Source organism: Hypanus sabinus, chromosome 3, assembly GCF_030144855.1.
Source record: "Hypanus sabinus isolate sHypSab1 chromosome 3, sHypSab1.hap1, whole genome shotgun sequence".
NCBI classification, from domain to species: domain Eukaryota; kingdom Metazoa; phylum Chordata; class Chondrichthyes; order Myliobatiformes; family Dasyatidae; genus Hypanus; species Hypanus sabinus.
Genome location: NC_082708.1, coordinates 132880150 through 132901006, shown reverse-complemented (window position 1 = coordinate 132901006; position 20857 = coordinate 132880150). Strand labels below are relative to the sequence as shown.

The following is a 20857-nucleotide window of genomic DNA, read 5'->3' as shown; positions in this document are numbered from 1 at the left end:
ATCCAGATATTTTTATACTTTTCTAGTGATGTCATGTTATTATGCACAATTACATAGGAGATAACTAACTTTTTTTATCTATTGTAAAATTGAACATGACGTTTAATTTACCTGTAATATTTTTCTATTTGTTGAAGTAAAAGATGGTTATCTTTCTCATTTATGTTTCCAGCGTCATCCTTTCCTCTTCATCCCAGGCTATTGATTTCATTTCATATGTAGAGTCTATCCTTCAGCAAGTGTCCTGGTCAGTCTCCTAGCAGTAACTGTTAGTTTCACCAATGTTCTGTCACCACGGAGGGTCCTGATGACAAAGCATTTAATTCAAGGACTCGGTTGACTTGTACCAGTTGCAACATGGCATTCCTTCCCTCCCCGTGTCGCTCTTATCAGCAAGCTTGAATTGAAGCTGAAACCCAAAGGATTTATTGCAGGTGCAGTGGAAAATGTGCACAATTCCTCTACGTGCACCAGAATGGAATAAAAACTCCATCTAACTTAGACATTTCTAAATAATATTTCATAAATCTTCTTCAATGCTACTGATCTTACCCAATGTATTCAATAAGTTCCTGACTGAATGATTGTCATATAACTAGTTTGATTTTTAAACTTGGCTGGGGTTAAGTGAATCCATTTAATCATTAAATTGTATACTTTTAGCCCAACAGTACAATGTTAAGCCTCACTGGATTTTGTAAATTGATATTAATGCCACCACAAGCACTGTAATATCAGGAATGCTACATTCTATGTATCAGCAAGATGGCAATAAGGTAACTGTAAGAAGTAAAATTACTCCTGGAATATTTCATTTCTCATTCTATATATAATCTCCCGAGTTGCCATTAAATATGTGTAATCTGCATTTGTGTGAACCTTCACATTGACTGTCTTTGGAAGGGGCTATGTGGTATCTAAGCAAAATTCTGTTTCATACATGTGCACTTTCCAGCAGGGAACCCCATGCGGCCAATCAGAGCAAGAGCTTCAGCTAATGTACTTTCCCCTGAGGCGCGTGACAACGGTCTCCATCAGATCATTAGTAGAGTGTGCTGATCCATAATTTCATCATTCCGTTCCAAGTCACCGTGGCCTAGGAAGGATCATAGAAGCCAACAAAGAAACTGTGCCTGCTAGTTAGATCACTGGTGGCCAGAAAAGTTCAAAGTCCTGTACTTCAGTTCCCTAAGTAACTTCACGCTGAACTGTCGAAGAAAATGAGGCACTTTTTCCATCTCATAAGTCTCAGCTAGAAATGGACAAGACCTCATATTTGAAAGCTTAGTATGCTAGTCCGTGAATTTCTCACTCATTATTGTCTCCCCTTATAAGCAGGCACAATACAAAAGCCTGTAGTACAAATACAATTAATTTAGTCAATGACTAATTAATGAGTATTAATTTAGCCCTAGCTCCCCCTCTATTACCTTAAGATTCCCACAGTGAGAATACCTCGCTGTTGAAGACTAACATTAATACTATTGGGCGTTGATGTGTCTGATCCGTTTTGTTTGTTTTTTTTCCGCGCAGGAGAAGGAATTTGTGGGTCCATGTGCATGATTCATTTTGCTCCGTGTTTGTATGGGAGGAGGGCTTTGGGAGTTGATGAGCCTGTTCCATTTTTGTTTGGTTTTTTAATGGGCAGTGGGGGTTGGGGGCTGATTTTCTTTTCTTTCTTGCTTTCATGGCTTCCCGGAGAAGAAGAGTTTCAGAGTTGTATACTTTGATAATAAAATGGACATTTGAACCTGAAGGCTGAAGAACCAAAGAGGGAAGAAGAGTTTATATTGACATGGTGAAGCGAGGTTGAACATTTGAGGGGTTAATGCAAGAAGATTGGTTCATGAATTATTCTAGTCTCTCAGAACCAAATAATCGTATGATCAATGTTGATTGTTCCTCTGTGTAAGGAAGTATTTCCTGATTTTTGTCATACATTTATCAATACAATCTTGAAAATAATACTTTCACCCACAAATCTCACTTACATGAATGAATAACTAAGGTTTCTCATCAAAGAAATATGTCTGATCAATTGGAAATAAATCAAATCATCTGGGAACAAGACAGAAGACTCTATCCAGGAACCAGTACACAAAATAAAATCTAGTATACTACTAACGACATGCAACATTGGCAGAGAAGGCATCCTTCAGCAAAGCCATCTCAGATGCATCCCAAAAATCTTTTAAGTTAAAAATAATGACAGTATTAAGTACACTTGCTTTCAATACGAAATTTCCAATGTAAATGTATTAGACTAGAAATTACAGAACAGCAGCATTTTGCTCCATTCACAAATAATTGGATTTGCTACATCATCATTATGTGCCGTGTTGTATGACGTGGGCAATCATGGTCTCCACGACCATCGATTGTTCTTGGCAAATTTTTCTACTGAAGTGGTTTTCCATTGCCTTCTTCTGGGCAGTGACCTTACAAGATGGATGACCACAGTCATTATACTCTTCAGAGATTGTCTGCCTGGCATTAGTGGTCACATAACTAGGACGTGATATGCACCAACTGCCCATACACCACCTGTCCCCACGGCTTCACGTGACCCTGATCAAGGGGCTGAGCAGGTGCTACACCTTTCCCAAGGGTAACCTACAGGCTAGTGGAGGGAAGGAGTGCCTTACACCTCCTTTGGTAGAGACGTATCTCCACCCCTCCACCCAGATCACTTCTTTGTCCATCAGATCTAAGCATTTTTCTCCCAACAATTACTCTACTTGCAAACTGTTATTTGCCCAGCAAAATGTAGCAACAATCTAACCTTTTCAGCATTAAAATATAAAGAACTGAAAGAATAACAAAAAGAGGAAATAACATGACTTAGGCGTAAACTAATTATAGAAAGTGAAATGCAGAGTGGGAAAGAGGTATAGAAAAGACCAGAGAAAGGTTCAAATATAATAATGAAAAAAATCTATTTAGCTTTGAATCCGAGTACATTCCAATGTTCAGTAATTAATTGATACTTAACACCTTTGCACCAATGACAGGTCTCACATAAAATACTAAGCTGGACGCCATGAGCTTTTCCTATACTTGGCACTACAATACTGATGGGTCCATATTGAAGAAGGCCTGCAACAGAAACATAGCGAGCAAGAGGAAGGCAAGTGCATTATTTAAACGTCAATAATTTAAAAAAGACTGTGTTCTCCATAAATCAATGGCTGCTCTTCCAACCCATGGAAAGTCAAGCTCTGGAAGCTGCCATATACATGAACTTTGATGCATTGTCTTCCATTGGCATAAGACCCAACTGAGCACAGATAGCCCTCTAAGTGAGCCTCTTTCTTGTAACTCTCACCAGGGGCAGTGCAATGATATTTAAACAACCTTGTCACTCATTTTTCTCCCCTGCCTTAAAGCTACTAACTTTGTCCAATTGGATGCTTACTGCTCAGTTGATTACTTGAGCACTAGAGATATTCTATATGGCATTCTAATCTGACACCCACAAGTCTAGCACTTTACAGCAGGATGCCATTGACCAACAGTGGAACCATCCTGGCATCCTTCTTCCCCTTACAGCCATGGGCAGTTCACCCGCTTTAAACACTTCCATTATGCCAAGGCTAAAAGCAACTACGTTGGCATGAACTACAACAACGGAGAAAGAGAGTATCCAGCTTCAAGCAATGTAGGATGAGGGAAGAATGCAGGTCAGCATAATGGACAAACTTGTTTATATTATACTAATTACGGGAGGAGACATGTAGAATTAGGATCAAAAACATAAATGTGAAAAAAATTTTTACATCCATTACTGTTAAATCATCAGTGTTTTACTCCATATTTTTATATTAATGCTTACATTTCTTTGCTTAACATTTAATCTAATTTTCTTCACATAGTCCCCTGTTTGCCCTAAGGGAGTGAGGGAATAGAGTAAAAGTACCACCTAACTGCTTCTTGTCTGCCCCTGTTCACTTTTTGCAACAAAATCCATTTAAGAACAAGAGCACCCACTGGAAGTGGACAGGGTCTTCATAATAAATCAAAACTGGCTCCTTTTGCATCATTCTATCTTAGTCTATGTTAATTCTTGTCTTACATTTCAAACCTGGGTCATAAGATGGCCACTTGGTTTATCAGTTAAACTGATTCACAGCTGCATAGGGGAAAAGGACTGTTACTCATTTTTACTACGTTACTGAGATAAAGGCTTCTCTACTTAAAACCGTTCAAAGCGTACCAATCAGCTTCCAACCTCTTCCAAATGAGTTTTTTGTTTTGTCTACAGATTAGTAAACTACTTCAAAGTAATATGCTTCACATGCCAAATAAATGCAGATACAATCTCCATGAGAATGCTTGGATACTACCAATTCCTTTGGGATGGCAGAGCACATGCACTGCCCTTTGTACACAGGACACTACAGTAGCCTCACGTGATCCAGAACTCCCATTTGGAACAGATATCGTCACTACTATAATAGTTGATGGCGTGTTTTGTGTTGGAGCAATTTGTAGCAGAGAGCAAACATCTTTAGTATGTTCTTCAGACAAGAACATTACAGAAAGATTAATGGGGAGGCAGAGAGGGAGGGTGATTAGATTGAATGGCAACAGAGGGAGGGGCAACAGTAAAGAGAGTGGTAAGAAAAGAATGGGGATAAGAGAGAGGGTGGGAGAGAGAAGGGGAAAGAGTGGAGGTAGAGAGAGAGTGGGGGAGAGAGACTGAAAGACAGAAGGGGAGACAGGAGAGAGGAGGAAATGATGGGAAGAGAGAGGGGGGAGAGAAGGAGGGAGGTTTACAGATCGATCTTTAGAGCCCTGCATACCAACATCTGAAGGCTCAGCAATACAGTGAGCGAGGCTGAACATCTGGAGGATACAGAAATTACAATCAGCAGGGCCATGAAGTTATTGGAAATGAAGAGAGAATTATCTTTTACTTTAGGTTATAAGCAATGAATTATTAAGCCATTAAAGTAGATTCCACTTGAATTTGGATTTTCAATCAACAACTTCTTGCTACAGAAATCACAATACTTTGTAAAGCTCACAATATTGCTGAGCCTGTTCAGATAATGGTTCATAAGGTTGCATCTAATCATCAGAATGTTATTCATTCCAACTTGATGACACCCCAAAAGAACATAACAGCCCAAAGCATATTGCTGTGGTGTGCCTCTCATACTCTTAAAGATTCATGCTTGGATATAGGAAATCAAATGTATCTTCCTTTGTGAAGAGAAGCTTATTAAATTAATAGGATTTTTTTTTGAGTTTCACTCAAGAACCAGGAAAAATCCATATGAACTTATCAACAAGCCTTTTGCCATAAACAGGTTGTTTACAGGACTATGAGCATTAAACATTCCCCAATTGTTTGACAATGATGATGAAATTCTGGCATTATTCAGGCTTGAGGCTGGATGAACCCCCAGAGAAAGAGCATAAATGGAATTATGGCAGCTGGTTCATTTAATTCCCAGAGAATTTCAGAATCACTGTTGCCTAGGAATTTGCCTCCAGTTGATAGTGCTCTCTGCCTCTTAAATTCATTCCCTTAACTTCAACTGAATACATTTCGTAGGCAGGGTATAATGCATCAATGCAATTATATAGTATTGCGGATTGGAGGTGAATTCCTAAACACACATAACTTCATCTACTGCTGTGTGTATGATACTTCTGAAATTATAGGCCATTCATTTATGCAATGCATATAAAGCTAACACAATATGCATCAATGGAAATCTTTCTCAAATAGCACCAAAACAACCTGGCGTTTCCCCCTGAGTGAGTAAAGGTGATGCTGGATACAATATTGTGGTAATTGTTTGTTTCAGTTCCACTGTCTATTGCAAATAAAGTTTACAATGAGCAGGTGCATCAGTAAAAATAGGCTTTTGTGTGGATTTTCTAATGATCTGAAATGTAATATATCTTATCCTCCAAGCACCAACAAGATGTGCAATGTATCCTTGGGGCTGCATTGATGTTGATAGGCCAGATTATCACCACAACATCTGGGACTAAGATGTTTACTATGAATGTTGAGGCTCTATAAGGCACTCATGAGACCACACTTTGTGTGCAGTTTGGGCTTCTTATTTCAGAAAGGATATACTGACATTGGAGAGGATTCAGAGAAGATTCCTGAGAATGATTCCAGAAATGAAAGGGTATGAGGAATGTCTGGCAACTGTTGGGCTGTATCCCCTGGAGTTCAGGAGAATGAGAGGGCATCTCATAGAAACATTCTGAATGTCAAAAGGCCTGAACAGATTAGATATGGCAAAGTTATTTCCCATGGTAGGGGAGTCTAGTACAAGGGGGCATGACTTCAGGATTGAAGGACATCCATTTAGAACAGAGAAACAGAAATGACTTCAGTCGGTGTGTGGTAAATCTGAGGAATTTATTGTCAACAGTGGCTGTGGAGGCCAAGTCACTGGGTGTGTTTAAGGCAGAGATAGGTAGGTTCTTGATTAGCCAGGACATCAAACAGTATGGGGTGAAAGCAGGAAGTGGGGATGACTGGAAGAATTAGATCAGCCCATGATTGAATGGCAGAGCAGACTCAGTGGGCTGAATGGCCGACTTCTGCCTCAATATCTTATGGTCTTATGGAGCTGAGATTCCATGGTGTGAAGGGATAAGTAAAGGCAGGGTTTATAGAGGAAAATTGAATCAACCAATCACTATGACGGATATTCACTACCTAGGGTCAGGAAGCTTTTTGCTGAACTCAACTTTTAGCACACCAGAAAAATCTGTTCAAGGTTCAAGATGTTTACTGTGAATGTTTAACTCATGCTATTTAGCCAATCTCTTGAGAAATAATGCTGTCCAGGCTCAGGAAGCCTACTGTTGATTTAAATGAGACTGCAAATGAATCAGAAGAAACAATGTTGTCTGTTAACCTAAGGGTCCTGCCATTCAATCTGATCAATGCAGTCATGAAGACATCACATGCAGATAAGTTTGTCACTAGATGGCTGCCAAAAAAAGATATAAATATTAGAGAGCAGGAAAGATGGAGAGCAGTTGCAGAGATGTAGACACGGAGCCCACTGCTCAGCCTTGACCCACGAAGGAGCTCTTCCTAGAGTCTTCTTTTCATGACAGACGACATGTTCATTGTTAGGATTTTCTAGTTTGCAAGGATTGTACTTCGGTTGGAAATCCTTTGTAGAAATTTCTGATAGAATTACCCCTCAAAATAAAGGAGCTTTATTTAAAATAAAATAACTATTTAATCTGCTTTGTTAGCTGGAAATATCTCCTCCTTGGTTGGGAGGACAGGCCAATGGTCACAATAGTGACTGTTGACAGCTAAACTCGTTCAGAAAAGAGACAAATGTGGCTAACCACATTAGAGTTTGAAATATAGATTGATGTAGTATAACCTCCCTAAAGTGAGGAGACATATAAACCTATAGGCATAAAACTAAGGCCTTAGCTTCAGTATTGGACTGTAGAATGGGTACTCTCAATATCGTCACATCACCTCCCATAGCACCAGCAGAAAAACAAGGGATATGAATGGCCATTTTCTTCAATCACTGACACCACTTTTGAAGGAACTGTGGTGGGAAATTGGTAGAGTGATCTTTCCTGCAGAGTATTAGTGAACTGGAATACACCCAGTATATTTACACATGTAGCCACTGGCAAGCAAAACCAATTATGCACCTTGGCTGGAGAGTGTACCAAAAAGTAAACAAGAAGAAAGCATAGATATTATTAAATAGAATTCAGCCACATTGACAAAGTTTCAGTTTATAACTGTGAGCACTTTTGCAACTAGATATTTTTAAAGCTAGGATTTGTACTCTCTTTTAGCCCATGATACTTCACCACTTAATTCCTACCATGTTCCGTTTTCCCATTAAACTGCTAATGTGCTTACATTTGGACGTTGGAATGCAAAATTGTACAAGGGCAGCATTGTAATTGCATGGAATCCAATGACGTTCTCAGTTCTTTCCCTTCTCTTCCAATTATGCGCCAATGCACATCACCACCTACACTTTCTTCAAACCCAACAGTGAATCCTGAACATGGCAACCCTATGAAATCTAGAAGTGTGCTGCAATGGTGCGGCTGAAATAAATGTTGTTCATATGCAATTTGCAACACATATAAATAACATCAGTCACCCACCCACAAAAATTACATCAATGTAATAGGTGGTAGTGATCTGACCTGGCAATCTATAAAAAAGGTGAGTCACGACCATTCAGTAAGATTAATATTTTTTTACCTTTACTACGGGGTAAGTTAAGTTTCTTTTTCTCTGCATTGGTTGGTACTTATGTCTTCACCTTTTCTAATTGGTTGTTTTAAATCAGAAGAGTTCTGATATCCACTTTCTGCTCCACCACTAAGACCAATACTTCCAACTCTAACATGAACTATGTCAATTACTGGTGAACTTTTTATCCATGTCTTCTGAATCAGAGTCAGTTTTACATATGCTGTGTAATTTGTTGTTCTGTGGTGGCAGTACAGTGTAATTCATAAAACGTACCACAAATTACAATAAGAAATATATAAAAAGTAAGTAGTACATAAAAAGAGCAAAAATAGTGAGGTAGTGTGCACAGGTTCATGGACCTTTCAGAAATCTGACGGCAGAGGGGTAGAAGCTGTTCCTAAAACGTTGAGTGCCTGCCTTCAGACTCCTGTACCTCCTTCCTTAATGGTATTAATGAGAAGAGGGCATGTGCTGGGTGGTGAGGTCCTTAATGATGGAGGCCACCTTTTTGAGGCATCCATCATTAAGATGTCCTCTAAAATACAGAGGCTGATGCCCATGATGGAGCTGGCTGAGTTTACAACCTTCTGCAGTATTTTCTGACCCTGTGTAGTGGCCCCTCCATACCAGATGGCGAATTCAACTAGTTAGAATGCCTTCAAGGTACATCTGTATAAATTTGTTTGTCTTTTGTTACATATCAAATCTCTTCAAACTCCTCATGAAATATAGCTGCTGGTGTGTCTTCTTCGTAATTGCATCATTATGGAAACCCTAATACCCTTGAATGAAAAATCTGAGGAAAAGCAATGGATATGACCCAGTTCACTATAGGTAAAGACCACACCCCCCGACCATTGAGCACATGTATTGCAGGAAAGTAGCATCCATCATCAAGGACCCCTACCAACCAGGACATGCTCTCCTCTTGATGCTGCCATCAGGAAGAAAGTGCACGATCCTCAGATCTTAGAATACCAGCTTCAGGAACAGTTACTACCCCTAAACTAACAGGCTCTTGAACCAAAAGGCATAACTGCACTCAAATTCAATTGCACTATCATTGAAATGTTCCATCAACCAATTAACTCACTTTCAAGGACTCTTCATCTCATGTACTCAATATTTATTGCTTATTTATTATTATTATTATTGTTGTATTTGCACAGTTTGTTGTCTTCTCCTGTCTGGCTGAATACCCTAGTTCAGTGGTCTTCCTTTGATTCTGTTATGGTCATCATGCTATAGATTTATTGAGTATGCCCACAAGAAAATAAATCTCAGGGTTCTATATGGTGACATACACGTACTTTGTTAATAAATTTACTCTGAACTTTGATTACGTTGGGTTCAGGATAGATCTTCAGAGATGTTGAGACCCAGGAACTTGAAACTGCTTGATGTTTCTATTGCTGACCCTTCAATGAAGACTGGTGAGTGTTCCTTCAACTTCCTCTTCCTGAAATTCACAACTAATTCCATGCTTTTAATGATGTTGAGTGCAAGGTTATTGTTACAACACCACTCAGCCAACCGATGATCTCATTCATTACTATCTCTGAGAGTTAGTGTTCAAACCTTCTCTTAGTAGGGTTCTAATTTTACTTTTTTCATAAACTTATAGTCAACCAAATTTCTGGCACACCAATCCTTAGTCACGGTAAACTCTGTTTAACCCTTTCCTTGCCTTCACTGATCTTCTCCGATTCTCACTCTGGCTGGACTATATATCAATTTTGAAAATTTGATTCCTGCTTTCAAGCCCTCCATATCTTTCTGTACCAAATCTCATCTCATCAGCAATCATAGGAAGATGTCAGTTCAGAGTAGAACCCAAGAAATAATGTGGCTGAGTGGACTAGGGGGAGAAAGGAGTGAAAGTAGCAAAATTAGTTAAAAGGGGTGGTGTGAACCTTCATTACAAAGAAATTGTCACCTTGTTGAACGAGAGGGTGTGGGTGTTAAGGATGTGGGAAGCTTAGGAAAAGTGGAATAGGAGTAGGTCATTCAGCCTCTCAAACCTGTCCCATGGTTGATATGCTGCAGACCTCATCTCCACTTTTCTGTCAAATCCCCAAGGCTCTCTGCTCCCCAATCCTTTATAAATAATATCCATGTACTAGCCTTCTCACCCCCCAACACACTTCTGTGAGAAGTTGTTACACACCTCAGTTTTAAATGACCACCTCCTTTTCTTCTATGCCCTGTCCTCTTGAGAAATTATCCTACTAATGACAACATCCTAACATCAATCTTATCATGCTCTTGCAGACCTGATCATTTTCCATAAGATCACCTCTTCTAACATACAAAGATTATATATTTATTTTCTTCAGCTGCTCATGATAGGACAACTCTGTCATTCCAGGAATTTGCCTTGTGAAACTCATTTGAAATGCCTCCAATGGTAGCATATCCTTTGTTAAATAATGGGATTAAAACTTTGTGCTGTATTCTCGGTGTGCTCTCACAAGACGCCCTCTACAATAGTAGGATTACTTCTGTATTTCTAAACTCCAACCACCTTGCAATTCGAGAAAATGTTACCAACATTAAGGGGTTTTTTTGCATTCCAGAACTAATGAGCTACTGTGAATCATCCAGCATTCTCAGTGCCCCTTTAATTCTGGTCTTCTGCCCAATACCAATTTTCACTGTTTCAAAATCATCTGCTTGGGCCATATGCTCTGGAATTGCTGCCGTAAACCGCTCTTCCACCCCTATTCCTCTCATCTTTGATGCTTCTCAAAGCCTTCTTTGTGGCCAAGATTCTGATCAACCGTCCTATAATATATCTTAATTTGACATGGTAACAAATTTTGTTTGATAATTCCCACTGTGAATTGTTGTGGCAAATTTAAGTACGTTAAACATATTACACAAATGCAAGCTGTTGTTGCATAGAATGTTTTGCATGGGGGGAGGGCAGATAACTAGTAGTGAAGGAATAAAAGAGATGATGGGACGAATGGGACTTAATCCATGACAGGATGTGTGCAGCTTTTAACAAGTTGTAGCTTATCCAGAATGGAAGGTGGAAAGTCAGCAAACAGATGTTTGAAAAGTTGAGCCTGAATGTCACAAAGATTTGAACGAGGACTGCACTGACAGATGGGATGAATTAGGGGAAGGGAAACAAAGCTCATCAACAGACATATGTGAGATTTATAGGACTACCAGTGCTCAGATGGGTTAGTGAGATGCCAGTCAGTCAGGTTTAAACTAAAAACATGAGGAAATCAACAGTAAGAAAGCTGAGAGACTGTCCAGAGAGCTAAGGATGACAACCTTGTCCTTACTCATGACAGCCTGGATGACATCCATAGTTCATAGAAGACAATCCAAGAATTCTTCCAGGTAAGAACATATACACTGAGGTGACATACAGTGGAGGGCCCGTGCCTGTTTTCTTTGAGGCCAACAGGAATCATTGCAAACACAGAGCAGAAGTTCACTCCCCTGCCACCTCCTACCATGGCACAGGGAGAGTTGGAGAAGAGGGCTATGGGGGTAGATGATGAGGGAAGGTCAAAGAGAATTACAAGGAGCAGTATCTTTTTGGAAGTTTGAGGACTGACTGAGGGATTGGTAGAGAATCATGATGTGTGGGCCCGGGGGGTGAAGACAGGAAGTGATTGCTGAGAAGGATCCAAGTGCAGTGGAAGGAAGACGACTGAAGTATGATCAATCCACACTGCTGGAATCTTTATCCTCTGGGCATGATCTGCTCCTGCCTTTGAATTTTGTACCATTCACCTTCTGCACATTTGTGGGCTACTGTATATCACAATCACAAATGCAGTCCAACACCCATCACCCAGTGGGATGTATGTGGAAGCATGTTATATGCAGATAGGAACGGGATGGAATTTTCTGAAGCATGTTATGTGGATCCAGTGTTAGTTTATAGATTAAAATGAATCACGTAGTGCATAGTGTCATGTAAAATATTGGTTTACATGACAGAATTTCTAAGCCCGGAGATGAGGAAAACAGACTGGCTACAGAAATACATTTGATAATGTCAAGAACAGAAAGGCCAATAAAGAGGCAGCAAAGTCACAGAGATGTACTTCCTTCTGCAGCTGGATCCCTGACTTCCTCATCAGGAGACCACAGTCAGTGTGGAGCAGAAATAACATCTGCTCATTACCGACTTTCAATGTAGGTACACCAAAGGACACCCACTCCTCTATTCTCTACACACAACTGTGCGACTAGGCACAGCTCACACAGTAATAGATTCTCTGATGAACTATGTTGTTGGAATGATCTCAGATGATGACGAGGAGGCATACAACACTGAGGTAGATTGGCTGGCTGAGTCGTATTGCAAACTAAACCTTGCACTCAATGTCAGATGTTGAAATGCAAAGCTTTCACTTTCTTTACAGTTTTTGTTTGGACCTCAGGAAGGGGAAGTCAGGAGAATACACAGCCGCCTTCATCTAGGAGTCAACAGTGGAAAGGGTAAACAGCTTCAGGTTCCTGGGTAACAACATCTCAAAGGATCTTTCCTGGGTCCAGCATGTGGGTGCAAAAACAAAGAGTGGCCATACTTCATTAGGATTTGAGGAAATTTGTGGAGAGTGTTCTAACTGGTTGCATCACCAGCTGGCACGGAGGGGCCACTGCACAGGATCAGAAAAAAGCTGCAGAGGGTTGTAGATCCATCATGGGCACCAGCCTGCCTGCCATCAAGCAGATCTTCAATACATGATGCCTCAAGAATCCAGCATCTATCAATTAGGACCTTCATCACCCACAGGTCCCCTTCTCATTACTACCATCCGGGAGGCTGGAAACCTATACTCAACATTTTAGGAACAGCTCCTTCCCCTCCATCAGATTTCTGATTGGTCCATGAACTCATGAACATTACCTCATTAATATGCTCACTTGTTGCACTATTTATTTATTTGTTTATATCTCTTATTCTAACCAGCTTTTTTTATGAATCGCACTGTACTGCTGCTGCAAAACAAATTTCATGTCCATCATGATTAACCTGATTCTGATGTTGGAAGGTTTTGAAGATAAGAAGCAGGTGAGTAAGGGTCTATGGTTGTAGGCGATGGTTGAGTTGTCTGAAGGTGGACTGCAAAGAGAGTAAGTTCTTGCCTGAAGGAAAGGGAATCGCAGAAATGCATACATACACATAAACGTACCACCAAGAAGCAACACTTATGTCTCAGTGAATCCCTGTTGATATTTTTTCTCCACATGATTGAAAAAATTTATTGACAGTCACTCTAACTGGTTCAGTTCTTCCTTTCTTTCAAGCATGTCTCGAGTCAATTCTTGAACAGTCATGCAATTTCCACCCTGAATACTAACTGAAAATTAACTTTGCATCTGCAAATACCTTGTAAGCAAGTTTCTGCTCTTTCAAATTAATGTAATTTAAGACATATAATTAATTTTATCCATGGCCCTACATTCTTGACCCAACAACTATTGGAGAGGTTTTGCGTCTATTCACTGGACACAAACTTTCACAGCAGAGAGTACAGACAAGAGAAAGAGACATGGGGACATGGAGAGGGAGGAAGGGTGAAGGAAAGGCAGAAAGGGGGAAGAGGGAGAGGGGAGAGAGGAAAGAGGAGAGAAAAACGAAAAAGTGAGAGAACAAGGGAGAAAGACGAGCAAGTGAGAGAGACAAGACAGAGTGAAGGAGCTCAAAAAAGGAGATGTATGATAGGAGGGCAAAGGCTTGTTGCAGTGGTGAATATCATATTGCTTCAAGGGAGACGTGCTATAGAAATAAGAGGCAGGAATGAATCTGTACAAGATAAAAAAAAGATACCCTGGCTGTCTGGGATGGACTGAAAAGAAATCGAGAAACGCTCTGTTTTAACTAACAACCATAGTCCACCAGCAGTGGAAAGGCCACTTGTCACTGGGGCTTAACAGGCTCAAATTACAGGGCAGCATATCCTGTCCGTCAACAAGCGATCCGCTTATGATCTTAAACTAACCATCTGTAAGCTTTAACTAATGCCTTGGACTCAAAACAAATGGTCAGCTCAGCCACCTTGAATTTGAGTGCAGTCGTTCCGAGCTGTTCTTTTAAAAGAATTTCCTGATCGTGAGCGATGCTGCTTGCTAAAGGTTATTTATGTTATGGCATGGAAGATAGTTGTCCACAAGAGGCAAGCTGGGTCACAGCAAAATGTCTGCCACCCACAAGGACAGGTAGATGCACCACTTCAGAAAAACTAAGTTGCAGTGACTGACTGAGATATTAAGGCATCTAAAACTACAGTGCTTAGGTTGGCAAGGGGCAAGAAGCTTAGAGAGCCACTGTAAGATGAGGAAGATTTTTCTCCAGCTGGAGGGGTGGCTGGAATCTGGAGTGCACACACACACACACACACACACACACACACACACACAATGATTAGTACAGAGAGCTACTTAAGAGTTGGCATGGAAATGGTGGGTTGAAAGGACTGCTTCTGTCCTCTCCGACTCCATTAGGACGCTAGAATCGGTTACATCCGGCTTAGCAAAAGAAACAGGGCTCATTCTCCGAAATGCTCTCTAGTGTGTGAGGGCAAGAGAGCGAGTGTGAGGGAGTGTATGAGTGTGAGGGAGTGAGAGGGAGAGAGAGAGAAAAAGGAGAGGGAGAGGGAGTGGGAGAGGGAGAGGGAGTGGGAGTGGGAGAGTGAGAGTGAGAGAGAGAAAAAGGAGAGGGAGAGGGAGAGAGAGAGAAAAAGGAGAGGGAGAGGGAGAGGGAGAGGGAGTGGGAGTGGGAGAGGGAGAGGAGAATGGGTACGAGTATACATGAGCTTTAGTTGGTCCTGTGATGCCCTTCATGGTCTAAGAAACTACCAGCCCTTCACGTCACATGCTGGTGATAATAAACCTGATTCTGACTCACTCCCAGGTCACAGACGAAGGACTGGATGGCAGCTAGTGCAGTTGGAACCTCACCTCCCTGTGCTTTAGCACCTTCCGTTTAGAAAAAAAAAGGTCATGTGCAGGTACTTAAAACTGCCATTTTAATTTAAAATATCATAATGCTTCTCTTTGACGGTCCTTAATAAGAATTGTTCAAGAAATAGCTATGCATATCACAGCTGGTCAGGACTTACTAACAAATAATGAATCTGGAATATGAAAGTCTTGCCCCGTCCTTTGGTTCTGAAACAGTAGATTTATAAGACTAACAGGGAAGAGGTGACAATTGCATATGTGTGCCCACTGTAGCCAGGGAAACGACTGGTTACTGTTCAGAAAACAAGTGGAGTATGCCCAGTTTCTTTTTTAAACCTCAATACATGACTTTACTTTCTTTAAATGGCAATATGGTTTGTTACCCGATTCAGATCTTCCCACAACGTCTATGTTTACGGTTCTCAAGAATGAGACTGCAGCTTTCTCTAGCAAGTTGCTACATGTATTGATGCTGTTGTTACATACGAACGTTACTTTCGGAGGCTGTTAAAGTTTAGCTGATGTTCCCCTGTTTATTCTGAAAGCCACAGTGTTGCGACAGAACCATTGTTTGAAGACCTTTTTCTCTGAGATGACTCAGAGATTTTTTTGGAGGAGGAAAACTTACAAAACAATATCAGGAGTAGGCCACTTGACCCTTCGCACTAACTCCACCAACCGAGATTGTAGTTGATTTTTTATTTCACCCCGCTTTCCTATCCCTTAGTTTTCTTAATATACAAAGTTTCTTTCCATCTTTGCCTCTAGATTCAATAGAAACCCTAACCTCCAAAATGATTGGTTCGTTATTTCGATACTTCCAATAAAATATGCCCACATGTAGCCAATCGGATCAAGCACCACTACTGCTCCTCAAGCTTCCCTGCACCTAAAACACTGGAGTTAAATCACCTAAAGCATTCACTATATTACTTTCCTTTTAGTGGGACTTGTCTGATCATCTCAAAATGCTTCTTTTTTTTGCAAAAATACTGGCACAAAATGTTAAACAGTCACAAAGTGTGGCAATCATACTGAGGCAACATGGAATAGCTATTAAACATGCTCTTATACCAGCAATGGGCACTTCACAGTCCGACCGACGGGTGTCCTGGTTTGAGAATGTGAAACATTTCACCATTATTAATGCCATATTAAACGCACTGCCAGGATTCTGCGTGATTGGATCTGCACTGTAGCACGTGACTAGCCAGACAATGTTTGTGAAATGTTTCCTCACAGAACAGTGGTGCTGCCTTTTTGTTAAACCCTGGCCCGGGAAGCAGCTGCAGCAGTGGTTTCAAGCTGGCAGTTTACAAGCACCACAAATGCTGGTCGCCTGTGCAAGCTACAGCTCTGCCCTAAACTTGTCTGATCCAGTTTGCACAGCTAGGCATTTCTCTGGATGCATTCCTGTGGTCGGATGAAGCAGTGTGCAGGCTTAAAACCTGCAGCTGCCGGACAAAGGTCAGACAAGTGCTGAGCAGGGAGATGTTGCTCCACTGTGAAAGGACAAACTCCAGCGCTCGCCAAGTGTACAGACAGGGTTTAATATAGTCCATGAAACTGAGATTTTAACGTGTCTTAGAAACAAAATACTTCACTTCAGTTTCCTAACTAAACTCCCCCAAAAATGACCAGAAATTAGTTTTCATTTACAAAATTAAGGCCTTCCATTAGTTTGCTATATTTATAAGACAAAATATTTTCTATCACTGTGAAGGAGCAATGTGGGTGCCAATGCTCAAGCAATGTCCTGAAGTCCCAAAAGGTTCAGATTAACTGCCTGAACATTGCAAATGGGAGCTCAGGAGTGTTTTTTTAAAAAGTATGTCGTCATCATCATTGTGTCCTGCTTATGAAACATTTAAAGACAAGAGATCGGAAGTGGGGAAGAACTAATTGACAGAGAAAGGTGGTTGAAGTGAAAGATCAGGAGCTGAAGTCTCTAGCATCTCACCAGCAGGAATTATAAATTTACAAAAAAAATCCCTCAAAAAAACCCAGCAGCCTCAGGGTCCATCTTATGCTTACTGCTGCAAGGCCAAGCTATTTAGGTTACTCCCAGCTTTCAGTCCAGAACCTTGTACTTATGACACCTTAAGTGACTTTGTAAGAGTTTTTACAATCATATTCCTTTCAGGCAGTGAATTCCAGATCCCACTACTATTGGATATAAAAGAAATTTCCCAAACTCTCCACCCATTCAATCCATGTCCAGAAAATATAGACCCGTCATTGAAAATATTCACCCTGCCTAGTTATGTGCCTCAGTTAAACTTCCCCTCGATCACTTTTACTTGAAAGCCACAAATCTATTTTAGACGGTCTCTTCACAAGTAGAATTCTCCAACCCTTGCAAGGTTCTTGTGCATCAGCTGGGCACTCTCCCTTATACTCACACATCTGTCCTGTTCGGTGACTGGAACTGAGTGCAGTACTCCAGCTGTGTCCCATGTGGCATTTTATACAAGAATGGATAATCTTGATACAAAGAGTCACTGGTGAATAGAGGCGGGTACAGAGTGAAAAAAAACAACCAATCTAATCCTGTCAATTCCCCGCTAGGAAAATAATGTCAAAACATTTGCATTTGAGCTTACACTTGGGAATGGAGAGACGAGTGAACACGAGTAGCAATATTAACAATCAAATCCTGCACTAAGCTTGACTGACTTTATTAAAGGTCTGAAACAAAATCACCCATCACTACTCACATGAATAGCGGTCTCCTGTAACTATATGACTCTTGATCTTTCATAACTTTATTTGCCACATACACAAAAAAAACAGTTTAGTCGCAAAATTCTTTGCCAGTTCATGAGAACTTCTGGCTCTTGTTCTGTGAGAGGGCAGTGCAATATCTTCACAGACAGGTTTGCAAGCACTGTAGGAAAGGTTTAAGCCAGCTTGACTAGTGGATGCTTTAAACTGGACATTGCTTTAAAAGAGAGAAAAGCAGAACTGGAATTGAAAGTCTCAAAGTCAGTGCCTGAGCTTGAAGGCAGAGCAAACAATTGTTAGAAAACACTCAAAATAAAAGGATTCTGACTGTGCTTAATGGGATATACTTAAATGCAAGGAACATAATGAATAAGGAATAAGGCAGATGAGCTCAAAAGCCAGAGACACTTGGAAGAAAGACAATGTGGCTATCACAGAAACATAGCTCAAAAAGTGGGACAGGAATTACGGCTGAGTACTGCTGCTTAAACATTTTACAGACATAAATGAGAGGGATAAGAAGGGAAGAGGGGAATATCGCAATACTGGTTAAAGAAACAGTCACAGCTCTGAGCAGGGATCATGCATTAGAAGGAACGTGAATTGAGTCTACATGGTGAACTGAAGAACAAAAATAGACAGTAACTTTTTCTGGGTCCTCCTGTTAATCTACATTAATAGGGCAGTAATAATGGAGGCAAATCAATTAAATTGAGATTAACAGGCATACAATCCTTGCCGAGGGTATAGAAAAAAATTCCTCAAGTGCATGCAAAAGAACCTTTTAAACCAGTATGTACCAAGCCCGAGTACAATGTTGGTGCGCGAGGGAAGGCTCAGTTTTGGATTCAGCTTTGAGCAGAGCGTCAGTGCAAGAGCAACTTTTTGGATAGTTCAGTTAGATCTAGCATTGTAAGTGGTTATGACAAAGATAAAATAGAAATAAATAGTTCTAAATTGGTGAAGATCAATTTGACTAAGCTAAGCACCATTTACCAAATGTTGACTGGAAGGTAAATCAATATCAGAGCAGCGGGATTCTTTAAAAAAAGAGATTCCAGGGATTCTAAGTAAAGCTGTTGTCAGAAAGTAAAGGAGTGGAACTGTCCGATCTGGAGCTCCTTGCTTGACAGGGTGCAAACACGCTAAGGCTTTTCTTTGGATGCAGCATACAGAGCAGCAGAGAGGAAGAGCTAACAGCTGCTCTTTTTTAGAAACATGTGATTGGCTAAGTCTGTGACAGCTCAGCCAATGAAAGGAGGGCAGGATAAAGATGAATGGCCATTCTGTTAATGGCCTAAGTAAACAGTGGGAATCTGAGGCCTCCTACTCTAAAGCAGGGATGCAGGCTCAGGTGATTTTTGTAGTTGCATGATGTGGGAGCTGATGGAACCCATCGTGTTTCCCGCTCACTATGTCTGCAACAAGCGTTGGTCCTTCAAGTAGGTCAGGCTCAAAGTTGATGAGCTGGAATCTGAGCTTCACATCCTGCAGTGCACCAGGGAGTGGAGGAATACCTGAACACTGTGTTTCAGGAGAAAGTCACACCCACTAGGTCAACTACTTTGAATTTGGTCAGTGCTCAGTGACGAGAGGGTGAGGCAGGCAGGAGGCCTCACTTGGTAATGTTGGAAGTTTCTCAGCCCTCGGGCTGTCCAACAAGTCTGAGATTTTTATTCTTGCTCCATGTGAGGATGGGGGTGGGAGCAGTAGGAAGTATAAACAACTGAACTGTGGCACTATGGTTCAGAGAGCCATTCAGGGATGGTGGGGGAGAAGAGGAATGTAGTTGTTATCGGAATAGTACTGTCCGGGGAATAGACACAATTCTCTGCTGCAAGGACCGAGTATCCTGAAGGCTGTATTGTCTGCCCAGTGCCTGGGTTCTGAACATCTCCACCAACCTACAAAGGAGTGGGAGAGGAAAGAACCAGTTACGTGTTCCATGTGGGTACCAATGACATATCATAGGAAGAACAAGGGAAGAGGTTCTGCTGAGAGAATTTAAGAATCGATGAATTAAATTAAAACACAGAACCATAAAGGAATTATTCTCTGGATTTTTACTTGCCAGCCAGTGGTGCACATAGGTATCAACGATATAGGTAAAAAATGGGATGAGGTCCTACAAGGTGAATTTAGGGAGTTAGAAGATAAACTAAAAAGTAGGACCACAAAGGTAATAATTTCTGGATTACTACCAGTGCCACGTGCTAGACAGAGTAGAAATAGGAGGATATTTCAGATGAATACGTGGCTTGAAAAATGGTGCAAGGGGGAGGGATTCAAATTTCTGGGGCATTGGAACCAGTTCTGGAGGAGGTGGGACCATTACAAACAGGACGGTCTGCACCCGGGCTGGACTGGAACCAATGTCCTAGGGGGAGTGTTTGCTACTGCTGTTCAGGAGGATTTAAACTAATGTGGCAGGGGGATGGGAACAAATGCAGAGAGACAGAGGGGTGTAAAATGAGGGTAGAAGCAAAAAGTAGTAAGGTGAAAAGTAAAAGTGGCAGGCAGTCAAATCCAGGGCAAAAAAGCAAAAAGGGCCACTTTTCAACATAATTGTATAAGGGCTAAGAGTGTTGTAAAAACAAGCCTGAAAGCTTTGTGTGTCAATGCGAGAAGCATTCGTAACAAGGTGGATGTATTGAGTGTACAGATAGTTATTAATGAATATGATATAGTTGGGATGACAGAGACATGGCTCCAAGGTGACCAAGGATGGGAGCTCAACATCCAGGGATATTCAATATTCAGGAGGGATAGACAGGAAAGAAAAGGAGGTGGGGTAGCATTGCTGGTTAGAGAGGAGATTAACGCAATAGAAAGGAAGGACATTAGCCTGGAGGATGTGGAATCGATATGGGTAGAGCTGCATAACACGAAGGAGCAGAAAACGCTGGTGGGAGTTGTGTACAGGCCACCTAACAGTAGTAGTGAGGTTGGGGATGGCATTAAACA

The 20857-nt window shown here is 41.1% G+C and overlaps 1 protein-coding gene and 1 long non-coding RNA gene across 3 annotated transcripts in view; one reads left to right on the top strand and one right to left on the bottom strand.

Annotated features, from left to right (window-relative positions):
• maml3 (mastermind-like transcriptional coactivator 3) overlaps nucleotides 1-20857 on the bottom strand; it is a 505475-nt gene that overhangs the window by 277376 nt on the left and 207242 nt on the right. The window lies entirely within an intron of this gene.
• The window catches only part of LOC132391678 (uncharacterized), a 46776-nt gene continuing 40513 nt past the window's right edge, over nucleotides 14595-20857 (top strand). The window contains exon 1 of the long non-coding RNA XR_009511306.1: nucleotides 14595-15216. This is a non-coding gene — a long non-coding RNA (uncharacterized LOC132391678). The remainder of the gene's footprint in view (nucleotides 15217-20857) is intronic.